This window comes from Quercus suber, unplaced genomic scaffold (genome assembly GCF_002906115.3).
Source record: "Quercus suber isolate HL8 unplaced genomic scaffold, Cork oak 2.0 scaffold_55, whole genome shotgun sequence".
Lineage (NCBI taxonomy): Eukaryota > Viridiplantae > Streptophyta > Magnoliopsida > Fagales > Fagaceae > Quercus > Quercus suber.
The window spans coordinates 1,198,360-1,213,713 of NW_027069520.1; the positions used below are offsets into that span (position 1 = coordinate 1,198,360).

General features: G+C 37.5%; 1 long non-coding RNA gene across 1 annotated transcript; it reads right to left on the reverse strand.

Annotated features, from left to right (window-relative positions):
• Positions 1-4,996: 4,996 nt before the first annotated feature.
• On the reverse strand, positions 4,997-5,414 carry LOC112037942 (uncharacterized). The gene is made up of 2 exons (XR_002885777.2): positions 5,132-5,414; positions 4,997-5,034 (listed from the first exon to the last, which is right to left on the reverse strand). It is a non-coding gene; the product is annotated as an uncharacterized LOC112037942 (long non-coding RNA).
• Positions 5,415-15,354: the final 9,940 nt, after the last annotated feature.

Sequence of the window (15,354 nt, forward strand, 5' to 3'; positions counted from 1 at the left end):
AAGGGGTGGAAATATAGGTACAGAGGAACATTTCTTCTCTTTCTTACAATTTCTTTCAATTTTCTCTTCTTACTGACTATGGGTCGAAATTTGGATGTGTATTTTTTCTGCATTTTCTTGTATTTCAATTATGGCATTTTGATTTTTCTCTTGTTAAAGCATTATTAGCCTTTTATTCATTACACATTTGGAATTTTGGGTTTGATGCTCCACAAATAAACATTTCTAGAAGACCCAAGGGGAGATTTGAGCTAATTTTGCATTTTTTGCCCCTGTCACAAAAGCGTCCCTGACAGAGAGTAAGTTGGCCATAAGATGCTTTCCTACTTTAAAATTTCTTATATTGAATGAATTTGTAATTAGCTTGGATATATTCTTTTGAAGAACCCTTTTGGGTATATATTTGATACTTCGGGTTTGTGCATTTTGGGCATTAGTAAGAGTTCATATGATTTGAGATTAGGATTCTTCAGTGTAAACATATCCTACCAACAAAAGATTAATTTGTTAAAATGAAAAGTGATCTCAAATATAATGTGAAGTTTGCCACTCAGCTTAGGAGAAAACAATACCTGCGTAATGGGAGCCGAGCAGGAGTGGGCTAATATGGAATTTTCCTTTTTGGGGCGGAAAACAAACTTGCATTAAACAAAAACTCAAACAAGGACGAAATTGAAAACGATTTGCTAATGTGGACTTGTTTTGTCAAAGTTGCACCCAAATTTCTCATTCTTAATGGGACTTTTAGTGGAGGGTTTGTAGCATTAAAGCTCAGGATGGGCTTGTTCTATATGGTGCTGTGGCGAGTGATGACTATGGTGCTATGGAAATGAGGTCAGAATGGGGCAGTCGTCACAGTGAACCAAACTAACTAGTGAAGACCGCGGTGGAGCTCTTGGAAGAATTTGCAAGCTACCTCTAAGAATTTGCAAGCTTTAGGGTATTAGTAAGAGTTCATATGATTTGAGATTAGGATTCTTTAGTGTAAACATATCCTACCAACAAAAGATTAATTTGTTAAAATGAAAAGTGGTCTCAAATAGAATATGTGAAGTTTGCCACTCAGCTTAGGAGAAAACAATACCTGCGGTATAGGAGTCGAGCAGGAGTGGGCTAATATGGATAAATATATATATATATATATATATTTTGGGGGCGGAAAACAAACTTGCATTAAAGAAAAACTAAACAAGGATAATATTGAAAACGAGTTGCTAATGTGGACTTGTTTTGTCAAAGTTGCACCCAAATTTCTCATTCTTTATAGGACTTTTAGAGGAGGGTTTGTGGCATTAAAGCTCAGGATGGGCTTGTCCTGTATGGTGCTGTGGCAAGTGATGACTATGGTGTTATCGAAATGAGGTCAGAATGGGGGCAGTCGTTACAGTGAACTAGACTAAGGGTTCGTTTGGATAGAATTTATTTTGTTGAAACTGAAAATTGAAAACACTGTAACAAAATAATTTTTAAATGTGTAAATAGTACCGTGAGATCTATTTTTAATGAAAAAATGACTGAAAAGTGATATTTGTGGATCTGTAAACAGTATACTAATGCACCATTCACAGTTAAAAAGTCAACTTTTACAACTCCTAGCATGAATAGTAACCGCGTTACTCCCTAAAACACGTGAAAACCAAAAAAAAAGAAAAAAAAAAAGAAGAAAAACGCAGACTTAAAACTTAAAAAAACTTAAAACGTAAACTTGGATCCAAACCCACGTTGACTAGTGAAGACAGCGGTGGAGCTCTTGGAAGAATTTGTAAGCTACCTCAATAATGGCCCGTTATAATAATCAGATGCAGGGATGGGGTCCTTTTTCGTGATTCATCAACCCAGATTGGACATATGGGCGACCGTGCTGCTCTATGAATGGATATGTTACCATGTGCGTTTTGTCATGAAATCATTAGACATCTCCCACATGTGCTTTGGCCCCTGTATGTCAACTTGTCTTCAATTTTTATTTATTTATCTAAATGTATGTGTTTGAGTCTCTCTCTCTCTAGAAAACTAGGACCTTGACCCTTGTCTTATATGCATTTGAAGATGCTAAAGCACAGGCACTTATGATTGAGCATTCTCATATGCATTCCAACTTCCAAGATGAACCTTGGCACTCTCTCTCTCTCTCTCTCTCTCTCTCTCCGCTAATTTATTGGCTTTCTTAATAATAAACTCCCCTTTCTCGTATCAACTTTGTCATGGAAGGAAGACACATAAATAAATCTCATCCAAGAAAGATTTTTGCTTAAACTGTGCCCAACTAAGAATAAAAATTTTTGCTAAGCACTAGCATTGGGGGTGTAAACCCCCCAAGTTGCTATTTTACCTACCAAACCCATAAAAAGAAGCTCCAGCCGGGTATAAGAACCTAAACTATTTTTACAACCTGCTACAGCAAGTTCGTATAATTTTATAGAACTTACTGCAGCGGGATGGAAACTTGCTTTTCCCTTTGTTTAATATATATTTTCTCTCTCTTTCTGTTCCGTGCTTCTTTCTGTCTTCCTTCTCACTTCTCTCTCTCAGGTGGTGCAATGGTGGTTTGACCATTGGGTTTCGGGTTTTATGGGCCGTGGGTTTCGGTTTCCGGTTTGTGGGTCGTTGTCTCATGGGTTGTGGGTTACTGGTGAGTTATGGGTATTGTAGTGGTGGTGGCGTGGGCTCGGCGGTGGATTGGTGAGATTGTGGGTTGGTGTTTCTGAGGTGGACGGGTGGTTCGGTGGTGGCTGGAGTTTGGCTGGATCGTTTCTACGTTTTGCTTGCTGTGGGTCTGGGTTTGCCGCTGCGTGGCTTGTTCGCCGTGGGTCTGGGTTTTGCTCGCGATGGTAGGGACTGGGGGTTGCTTTTTATTTATTATTATTATTTTTTTTTGTGGTGGGTTTACTGGTGGTGTTGATGGTGGATTTGTAGGTTGCTGGTGGTGGTGGTGTCAAGTGTGTGTAGTGCAGTAGTGGCGGGTGGAGTTGCTGGGTTTTTGTTGTTGTTGCTGGTTGTTGCTTTGTTGCTGGTAGTGGGATGGTGTGGTTGTTGGGTTTTTTTTTTTGGGGCGGTTCAGTAAATTTGTGGTGGTTCTTGTAGAAGAATGATACCAAAAGAATGAGAAAGAGAGAGAGAAAAAAAAAAAAAGGGAATAAAAAAATGGTAAATAAAGTATAAAATAAAAATTAAATGAAATTGTTAAAAAATAAAAATTAAGATGTGAGGTGTCTTAAAAATCTCTTAAAAAAAAATGTATTATAAAATAAATTAATATGGTAGATAAGGAAACTTTGTAAAAGTGTATTATAAAATAAATTAATAAGATTGATAAAAGTAACTTTGTAAAATAGAAACCATATGCATCACCCGGATGCCAGAGCTTACTGGCCTTTTACAATATTTTTCTACCAGAGCTTACTGCTCCCTTCTACCAGCCATTTCAATGCTACTGGACATCCTTACTTTACTCCTATCAAACACTAGTTGATATCCTGATTGATCAATCAATTTCACAAGTCACATCAAGGACAACCGGTATTATTATTACTATTATTATTTTTGGATGAGAACGACAACAATAACAGGGCATTAAGTTGTATATGTAATCGATTTTATTTATAAATTATTAATGTGATCAATTTTATTAATTATTAATTTTTTTTATAATTTTTTATAAAACATTTTTAAAAATAGACAGTTAATGTGTGTTAAGTATATATTAACCGAACTTTTTTATTATTTATACAATTCCAAATTTTATCTTTGTTTACTCTCCCCCTTGTTTTGTTCTAATTGATCAGGTAAATTTGGTCTATAACCAATTTTTACTGAATCTCAGGCAACCTTTTTTTTTTTTGTTTTGATAAGAAGGGAGCCTAAAAATTTTAAACACGCACAAAAACTTTATTTTATTTTATTTTAAATCCTCGATATAGTAGTACCTTATATCAAAAAACGACCATTAAAAAGGGGTAAGTCTGACACAAGTGTGGGAAACGTAATCATGAAAATATATGGATACACAGATTTCATATTTTATGACAACAGCTAAATTTAGATCATAATTCATACTGTAATAGCCTGACAGGTCCAATATTAACAGTATTTATTTTAGCTCTTTTTACAATGATTCTAGAGGTTCAAGATCAAATTTTTGTAATACAAAAATGGAATGAACCTCAAATCAGAATTTCAATTTTACTTCTCAGGTCTCTCTGGGTTAACTGTTACAATGGTGCATGAACAGAGAATTAGTCCAAAAGATAAATAACAAAGAAAGAGCAGATCAAAGCAAGATCGATCACAGAAAACTAACAAGGAGAAATGGCAGAGCGAGAGAGAGAGAGAGAGAGAGAGAGAGACCAAATCAAACATAAACTAACAAACAAATTAAGCCCACCAAGGAAAAAAAGGAAAAAATAACAGAGAAATATAAACAAGCAAATAAAGCAGACAGCATGTCCAAAGTCCAAACATGGCTGCAAATTGCAATTCTAATGGCAAAAAGAAAAAAAAAGGTAGTGGTTTCAGTAAAGTTAAGCAGCTTTTGCTGTACAAGGCGAGTTAGTGTGGGATAGATCATTAAAAACACAAGCAAGATCTCCACCAACCTCACCTTCTTTGATCTCTCCAAACACTCTCTCATGGTTTCCCCGAGTACCCAAATCTTGATTTGCATGCAGTTCTTCTCTGGCTTGTGATCTCTGCCTTTTTATGGCCTCCCTTCTGCGATCATGATCTGCCATCCTGCACCACCAAAGAAAAAGAAAGATGTAAATCATAGCATACTAAAAGAGAGAGAGAGAGAGAGAAAAAAAAAGGTAGTGGTTTCAGTAAAGTTAAGCAGCTTTTGCTGTACAAGGCGAGTTAGTGTGGGATAGATCATTAAAAACACAAGCAAGATCTCCACCAACCTCACCTTCTTTGATCTCTCCAAACACTCTCTCATGGTTTCCCCGAGTACCCAAATCTTGATTTGCATGCAGTTCTTCTCTGGCTTGTGATCTCTGCCTTTTTATGGCCTCCCTTCTGCGATCATGATCTGCCATCCTGCACCACCAAAGAAAAAGAAAGATGTAAATCATAGCATACTAAAAGAGAGAGAGAGAGAGAGGGAGAGAGTTGTAGAGAAAAAGAAAGAGTGTACTCTTTAGAGAGAGTGAGGTGATGGGCAATCCCTGAAACACAGAGAGGAAGGCCATAGGAGCAATGGAGGTTTAACAAGGATTGCATTTTTTTTTTCCCCTTTGGAGGGTTGAGTAGAATGACAGAAAAAGGGTCAATATTTGGCTTTTGATTGTATCTTTATTACTTGGGGAATTAATGTTGGAGTCGTAGATGTGTTGGGTTGCTCTCAGTGTCGCTGGAAACTGAGAAACGTGCACCAGGTCCCTTACCTATTATTTTGCCTGCGTTTGGATAGCACTATTTCTTACTCAAAGTAAAGTTGCGGTTTGTGTTTTGTTTTTTTTTTTTTTTTGTCATGGGGACAAAATTTACTGTGCATATACTGTGCGTATACTATTCACATACTGTTTATACACTGTTTACGTAATATTTAATATTAAAAGTGGATCCCGCAACACTATTCACACATTTAAAAATTATTTTGCTACAGTATTTTCAGCAACAATCAGTTTTTATCAACTTTTAGCAACAATAAGTACTATCCAAACGGACCCTTTATTAAAAGATTTACACCTATTTAAAATTATTGAATTAAAATTTTTTTAAAATAAAAATTTATTGTTGACTTAGCCATTTTAAACAAATCAAAAATTTTTAATAGAATGGTAAGTAAGTGATATGATCTACCATAAAAACTATATAATTTCTTATCAAAACATTTAAAGCGAATTATTTTTTGAGAAAAAAAAAAAGCGAATAGATTTTAGAGACTCATAATTGTTTGAGTAAAAAATTAATTGCTGACTTAGCAATTTCAAATAAGTAGAAGCTTTTTTATTAAAATTGTGGACAAGTGACGTAGTCCACTACGAGGATTGTATAATTTCTCATCGAAACATTTAAAGTGAATTATTTTTTGAGAAGAAAAAAGCGAATAGATTTTAGAGACTCATAATTGTTTGAGAGGAAGTAATTCCATAGACATTTCTTATCATAAGCTCAATTTCACTATTTATTTAGTATGATTAAAGTGATAAACACTTTTTAATTTTTATTCCTATAAATCCACCGCTTTTCATTAACCACTCACAATTACATAAGTTAACAAATTGTAAAATTTGTAAACCAGACCAATACCTCAACTACAAGAACTCTATACTCTCTATCCCTTCATAAAAAAGGTCCAACTCCTAATTATAAAAAGAGAAATGTTAACAAATACTCTAATGACATTAATTTAAAAACAATTTATAGGAAAATGATAAAACAATTAATTTTTTGATAATTTTTTTATATTTTCCATAAAAGTGGTATCAAAACTTTTCTAATTTAGTTTACTAACAATTACCAAAAAGACACCTATTAACATGACTCTTATAATTATAGTAAATTTTTTAAATGGTTGTGTAATGCTAAAGAGATTATAAATTTTACCATAGGGAAATTGACTCAATTGTAGCAAATTTACTTATTGTCTCTTCTCTTTCTTTGAGTGGGTTACAATTTTTTTCTCACGCCAGGTGAGCCTTACTTCTCACATAATGTGAGCTCTTCTTTCCATCTTTTCTTTCCTATCACGAGGGAAGTCCAAGAGTGCGTCCATTAGGAGTTGTAACTTGTCTTGACAGTAAGGAGGCAGACACTAGACTCTACTATGTAGTCTAAGGTGCTTGAACGTATACAGAACATGAAGCTCACTACGGAAGAAGACGAGGTTATGTCAATCCGATCAGTGAAGAGAGACAAAATTTTAGAGGAATTCTCCCTAAGCCTCATTGGGAGATTTCTCACATCAAAGCAAATAAATTTACGGGCTGCAAAACACTTACTACAGAGTATGTGGAAATTGGGTGAGGATATAAAGATATTGAAGTGGGTGAGGGGATTTTACAATTCAAATTCTCGATGGAAAGCCAACTGCTGTGGGTTTGGAATAACGGACCCTAGTGCTTTGATAACCATCTCTTGGCCTTGCGAAGATGGGGAAAAGGGATGTCTGTTAGCTCAGTCACTTTCTCGAAACTACCATTTTGGATTCAAGTCTAGGGTCTGCCATTTTATCTAATTAACGAAGAGGCAGGAAGGGATATTGGTAGTAGTATTGGTGAATTGGTGAAAGTCGACTGTAGAGCTTTCAACTCAGACCAAGCCAGATTCCTGCAGCTATGAGTGGAGGTCCCACTTGATAAACCACTCCAGTGGGGAGGCCCTGTGATTAGCCTGAAAGGAGAGATGTCAAGAGTGGCGTTCAAGTATGAACGTTTGGTGGGTTGGTGCTTCAATTGTGGTTGGATAGGCCATGATCATAAGGACTGTTCATCACCTGTGGAAGTCAAGGAAGGTGGTCAGCCCTATGGAGAATGGCTCAAGGCGGAGATAAAAGGGAGACCGGTAAAGGCAAAAAGAACTCAGTACCATGCAACCCGAACCTAGAAAACCACACGGACCAAACCACATAACACCTTACATCCTTCGCCGACTGAAACCGATACGCCTAGCAAACCCGATACCGAAACGCCTGTTAAACACAACACCGATATTTCGCCGATACACAATACAATAAAAGCCAACCCAATAACTGAAACAACTAAGGCCAACCCGGATTTTTCGCAACCTCAATCACGTCACTTAGTGCCCCAATCACACCCTATGATGGCCATGCACGTTGCCACCACGTCACCACAGCTGGCCACAACTAATGCTTCAGTTACAAACACATTGAAATCAAACATCATCAATACCCAACCCCATAACGCCACAGTAACACAACCATACCTGGACAACTTAAAAATTCCACTTTCGGACCAACCACAATTAAAGCCCACATTAAACAGCACCGAGAATCAAGCCAACAATTTATTCTCAGTCCCAATTACATACGGCACACAACAAAATGAACCACAAACCCTAGGCACACCACCCTTACGTGACCAACTTAAAGTACCAAAAACAAAACACACGCAGAAAAAAAAAAAACCACCCTTTCCATAGCCAAAACAAAACCTTCACCAAACCAAACACAACCCAAGACCTCACACTCTTGTCTTTTGAAAGTGGGCACAAAGAGACAAAATTAAAGCAGCAACCATGGGTATAACGATGCAAAGCGATTTAAGGTGGATGAAAGGAAAATACAAACAAGAATATCAACAGTCGAGGCTAAGGTTCAGCCTAGCCGATCGCAATGATCGTCCTAAATTGGAACTGCCGGAGGCTTGGGAATTGCCGTGCAGTTGAAGTCCTATCCGAACTAGTGAGGAGAAAAGCTCCCACAATTTTGTTCCTTATGGAAACAAAATTGACTAATAGAGAGATGAAACCGATTAAGACAGAATTGGGTTTTAATGGCATGTTAGCTGTTTCATGCGACGGATGTAAGGGTGGATTGGCACTATTTTAGAGGGAGGGGGTGATTGTGGACACACAAACATACTCACCAAACCATATTGATGTGACCGTACACGCACAGAACTCACCTATATGGAGACTAATAGGTATATATGGCCACTTGGAGGAAGAACGCAAAACTGACACTTGGAGACTCATGAGACACCTACATGCCCGAGGTTCTCTTCCTTGGATATGTCTAGGGGATTTCAATGAATTGTTGGCCTCAAATGAAAAGAACGATGGCAATATAAGACCGATGGCTCTGATGGTTGAGTTTCGTCACACTCTCCTCCATTGTGGCTTGGTTGATATGGGCTTTAGTGGTGTAAGGTTGAATTTAATCAACCATTGTATTGGCTTTATTCCGTGCCAAATTTGCTTGTAATTTAGCAATTAGTAACCCTGTATTTAGGTGGGAATTATGTAAGGGTAGTGAGTGAGAGAGTATGAAGAAATGCTCAAGATTGTGCAAGATGCACAGATTCGCGGGTGACTCGCGACTGACAAGCCGCCAAATGCAGCACACAAGTAAAGCGTGCGAAAAGATGAACAGTCACGCCAGCTGGAGCACTACAGAACAAAAAGTCCAACCTGGCTGTTCTGTTATCTCGTGGCTTGAACTCACAACTCAGTCAAGTCGTGAAGCCAAGCCGCCAGACCACCCTGTTTGGGAAAAACTGACTCTTCACATTCCTTTCTCACCCAAGTATAAATACCCTCTTAAACCCACGAAATGTAAAGAGCTTTCAGAAAGAATTTTGAGAGAGAAACCTTAGAGAAAAATAAGATTGTTCATTCACAATCTTCACATAGAAACTCTTCAAATTCCTCTACTCTCATCCTCTCCATTGTTACATCCTTGAGAGGTTCTTACCCAAATTCTTTTCTCACCATACCCATATCTGTGAGAAGGCTATTTGGTACTTTAGGAAGTAGTTAAGAAGGGAATAATGGTTATTGGTTGATGCTATGGGTTATAGCGAAATCCGGTAAACTAGAAAAGACAAAGGTTCGACATAACCTCGTTGGAGTAAGAAGCTTGGAGGGCTTAGGTACCTGGGTAGATTAGGCTTGGAGGGTCTATTGTTGTTCATATATCCCAACTTCATTTTCTAGTGGATTATTGACCGCTTGGAGGGCGGCGGAGAGGTTTTACGCCGAAGGCTTCAGTTTCCTCTTCGATAACACATCGCTGTGCTGTCCTTGTGTTTGCATCTCTCTTCCCTTAATCTTTGCCATTTAATTTTTGTTGTGGATGTGATTTTATTTGGTTTAGATTGTTTATCAATTCTGGTATAAGCTTATAATCATTTTTCGCACATACATTATTTGATATAAAGCTTGAATTGATAATTTGTATTTTGGGGGTTTAAACGTTCATAGTGTTTTCAACGCTATTTGAACTTTCAAGTGGGTATCGTTTTACATGGAGGAATGGTCAGCATGGGGCAGCGTTTGTTGAAGAAAGGTTAGATAGGGCAGTTGCAACATCTGAATGGTGTGAGATATTCCCTCGAGCAAAAGTGGGTCACCTTTAAGTATCCTATTCTGATCACGATCCTATTATGTTGGACATGGCACCACCCACTAAACCTCGGAGAAGACGCCACAAAATCCAGCACTTTGAAGAGAAATGGTTGGCTCACACCGATTGCGAAAGGATCATCCAAGAGTCATAGAACCAGACACAACCTCATGGTAGCCTTATGTATTGCCTATTTGAGAAAATAAGAAAATGCAGAATGGATCTCATAGCTTGGAGCCGTGCCACCTTTGGGAATACTAGAACTCGCCTCGAAGAAAAACGAGGAGAGCTTACCACATTGATGGAAGAAGGCTATGGGCAAAATATGGAGAGGATACATGGGTTGAAGAAGGAGATAAATGAGCTCTTGCACCATGAAGAGGTATTCTGGAGACAAAGGTCGAGATCCATATGGCTAACGGCAACGGATAAAAATACAAAATTCTTCCACTAAAGGGTAAGTCAGTGAAGAAGGAAGAACAATATTGTGGGTTTGTATGATAGGGAAGGAGAGTGGCACACTGATGAGGATAAAATTGCCAGCATAGTAAAAGAGTTTTTCCTGTGTATGGCACCGGGGATAGTGGTTATCCAAATGGGTACGCCCAAAAGCTAGGAATTGTTTGGTGGGTAGTCGGTTACGCATAGCCTTCCAGAAGAAAATTAGGATCTTTCTGGGGCATGTTAATGTCCAAATCCAGTTCCACATCAGTTTATTCCAAGGTAATTATTGTAGGTGAAAAAGAAATTTTGAAGCGGATTTAACTGAGCAAGCACTATTATTGTGGGGCCATAGGAAAGTATCAGCGAGTTGAGTAAATTGTACCACGGGAATACCCTAAATAAGGTTTTGAAGTTGGAAGGGAAGAGAGATGTTAAGTGAGTCGAAAGACCAAGAGTGATTGATCCGCAACGAATTAACCCTACGGTCTTCATCATGGGGGAGAAGGGGACCCTCTATATAATTACGAAGGGAGCCGTGGGGAAGCTAAGGATCCTTCCAAATACGAATAGTGTGGCCATCGCCTACAATCCAATTCATGCCTTTAAGAAGCAATTTGGCTCCTAACGAGAAAGTTGTCCAAATATGGGACCTTTTTGAATTTCGCGGGCTAGTAAACAAGGTTGCGTGTGGAAAGTATTTAGCTTTTAGCACCTGGGCCTAAAGCATAGTAGGATTGGTATAGAGGCGCCAGGCCTAATTCATAAGAATCACATGGTTTCTATGTCGGGTGGAGGGGATGCCAAACCCTCCAGCCTCCTTAGGTAACATGACAGTCTCCCATATAACCGTGTGACAACCCCTATGATTATTAGTATCCCCCTAAAGAAAGTTGCAACTCATTTTGTCTATTTGATGACTAATCTTTTGAGGTAGGAGCGTGGTTTGCATGGCGTAGATCAAGATGGAAGTCATAGTGGCTTTTATGAGGGCGGCCCTGCCAACCATCGATAAATATTTGGCTTGCCATCCTTCTATTCACGTTTGTATGTTGTCCACTAAATATTGATAAGATTGTGCTTTGTGACGAGTGGTGAAAATGGGCGTGCCTAGATATGTACCAATGCGGTCCGTGGTGGGAATACCAAATATTCCAGCCACTTGCTCTTTTATACGCCTAGGGGTACTAGGAGAAAACCACAATCTTGATTTGGTAACACTCATAAGCTAACTAGATGAATCACAAAATTTTTGTAAGATTTTGCATAAATTCTTACAGTCCCTAGTCGTGGCTTTCGTGAAAAGAAAGATATCATCTGCGAAAAATAAATGCAAGAGGCGTACTCTAGCCCAAAAATTTATAGGGTGGATAAGTTTACCACGAACAGCCTCTTCCAACTTGATCGACAACCGTTCCAAACAAAGGATAAATAGATACGGGGATAAAGGGTCGCCCTGTCTAACTCCCCGACTTGGCACCACTTCCGGGAGAGGAGTCCTGTTCCACAGAATATGGAACTGAGTGGAGGAGATCATATTCATTATGAGATTAATGAAGGTTGGTGGCATCTGAAAAAATTCTGGAGTTTCCTGAATAAAGGACCATTCTAAACGATCATACGCTTTTTCAAGATCCAGTTTAAGAGCGACGTACCTAGCCCGATCCTATCTGGATTTTAAAGTCCAAATCACTTCTTGAACGAGGATAATATTTTCACTCGTTTGACATCCCGGCACAAACCTGGCTTGATAAGGGTTTATAACCTCAGCAATATAAGGTTTGAGTCGTTGCATAGTTTGAATTACATTGGAACTTTGTTGTTGACCTAGATGACCTTGACATAAATATACAAGTGTGCCTTTTTCCAAGGGTTATCACACATGGGAAGAGACTTAGAATTACTTTGTGAGAGCCCTAAAGAGAATTTGTTCTTTGTTATGTATTTGCATAACAAAACTATTTGCGTGTATTAGAGTTTTGGGTTTTGCGAGGATGCCTCTACATCACCTCTATCATTTGTGAGTGCTTTTTTTGGTGTATAAACACAAGTATCTGCTAATACTTGTGGACATAGGCTATTACTGAACCACAAAATTTTGAGTGTTTTTGTGATTGTGTCTATTTTTTCTTTCATGTTATCTTCGTTCATATTATTTATTTGGAGATTTCCCTCAAGCTCAGAGACGTAGCTATTCATGAACTTAGGCGGCAGTGCCCCCATCCCCCCTTTTTTTTTGTTATAAAAAATAATAGTATATATATATAGGTACTAATTTTAGCAATTTGGTATAATAAAACAAATTATAGATTTTAGAAACAAAGCCTTAGAATTGTTAGAGTATTCACATCAACTCTTCTAAAAATTCCAATCTATTTTACAAAAAGAACCTACTTTTTATTTATTTATTTTACACAACCACTTTTACAAAACTCTCACATCAAATTATCTACTATACACACTACTTCATTCAAATAATTTATTATTATTATTATTTTCATTTAGTGTTTCTCTTTCCTTTCTCAGATCTGAAAACTTCTTTGTTTCTTCTTCTTCTTTCTTCCTCACTTCTTTTGCTTCTCCTTTTCTTTGCTATTTCTTCTTCTTCTTTGTCTCCTTCTTCTTCCCTTCTTCTTCATCACTTCATCTTTTTCTTCTTCTTTTTTCTTTTTATGCTTCTTCTTTGCTTCTTCTTCTTCTTTGCAATATGGGTTTTGATGATTCTTTATGGGTTGTATATAGGTAAATTGATGAGTTTGGGTTTTAGATTTAGGATGAGTCTGACAAAGGAATAGAGTTAGGGAAGAGAGAGAATCTGACGAGAGAGGTGAAGAGAGAAAAATATTAAAAAAATAAAATACAAAGCTATAATAATTGTGTAAATATACACGGTTACTATAGCAAAAATAAATATGTACAATGATATACAAAGTTTGATATAGATAGTTTTTTAGCAAAATTGTGTAAAACTTGCCACGTTTTTTCTATTTTGCATTTACTGATGCAATTGCTCTTAGCAATTAAGTATTATATAAAATTTGGAATATCAATATTTTGTGTCACAATTATAAATGGTAGACCATTAATGGAAAAAAAATGAGTGTCCATAACTAGATGACAGTTAATCAATTATAATATGTTGCATGAGATAGTTATGGAAAAATGTGGGGCAAATCTTGTAAAGCAGAGTGAGATTATGGAGTCTTTTGCTCAATATTGTAAAAATTAGAGAGAAATTGACAATTCTGACATAATTTTGGTATTTCGGTATTGATATTGCCGAAATTCAAGAAAAGTGGAGAAGAAACTGACATCAATTTCGTCAATTGGATTGCCGAAATTCAATGTCATTTTGCTTCTGTTAAATTCTTTTTTTCGTTAGTTTCCGTTTGGTTAGTTGCTTCATAGCTATTTTTTGTTTAAAAATAAAGATAATAGCAACCCGAGGGGATTGAACCCTTGAGCAAGGGTATTCCACATAAGAAGCAGCCAGTAGACTAACGTATATCATGTTTAGTCTATAAGGAAACTAAATTAACTTATTCTAAAACTGATAGATATTTCAAGTTTTCAAAAAAATAAGAAAATAAAACACACATTTTTTTTTTATATACTTTCCAAAAATTGATAGTTATGATAACAAGAATGGTAAATTGAAATTATAGTTCATCCACGATGATGTCAAAATTAATTAATATTAACTAAATAAAAAAAACAATTGAAACTTTTTTTTTTCCTGAAGGTTAATGATTTACATTCATTATAATTCAGAATTTCTACATTTTCCAATCACAAAAATAACTAGAGTGTGATGAGAATTATGCGAAAAAAATTATTTCACCCATAAATGCCTAAATCTCATCACACCCTTGGTATTTTTGTAATTGAAAAATATAGATGTAGGGACCAGATTTGGGCACTTCTTCAGGTTGAGAGGGTGAGCCCAAATCTAGCTTGCCCTTCAATGAATTTATAGAGAGTGAGCTAAAGAACTAGGCCCCAGTAAGAGGTGCAACTACCTTGCATGGTTGCATGGGGGTTTATCAACCTAAACATGAATTGGGGTGCACAATGATGCTCCTCGGACTTGTCTTCCGAAGCTTGGCGTTCTTATTATTTCTCTTAAGATTGATTACAAAGGTCGAGAGAACACAAGTCGCTACAGTACTTCTTCATGCAGATTTTTTCGTCCCCCTTTCAAGAGAGACTCCTCACGTTATATACCTCTCTAAACTGATCCTAACCCTCCATTCGTTGATCAGCCAGGCCACCACTTGAGAGCCTGTCCCATCAGCCGCATCCCCATTCCCCCAGTGGGTTGCAGCACCCAAGACAGCACTGTTCAGGAGTCCTATCCTCATTAATGCGGTTAGGACGTTAGTTGAGGGCATTCAATGTGGAGGTGACAGCTCGCCTAAAACTTGCTCCTTCGCCATGCTCCCATCACCGACGCGTGGCACTGGCCCCTCTCCTCCTCGGATATTCAAGAAGACCCTTCTTTGGTGGAATGGTGCTCGTGTACTTCCGAGGTCTCGGATGTCCGAGGGCAGGGTCGTCCTCGGATATGTTCCTTGGAGGCTGGACACTGCGTTTTCATCCTCGGACCCCACATGCATCCTCGGCGCGGGCCTTTGGGCCTGGTTTGAGGTGGGCCGAGGCTGCCTGATTTTTTGGCCCCACAGTAGAAATTCCGAATTATGATGAATGTAAATCATTAACCTTCAGAAAAAAAAAATAGTTTCAATTGTTTTTTTTTATTTAGTTAATATTAATTAATTTTGACATCATTGTGGATGAACTATAATTTCAATTTACCATTCTTGTTATCATACCTATCAATTTTTGGAAAGTATATAAAAAAAAAAAGTGTTTTTTTTTTTTTTTTT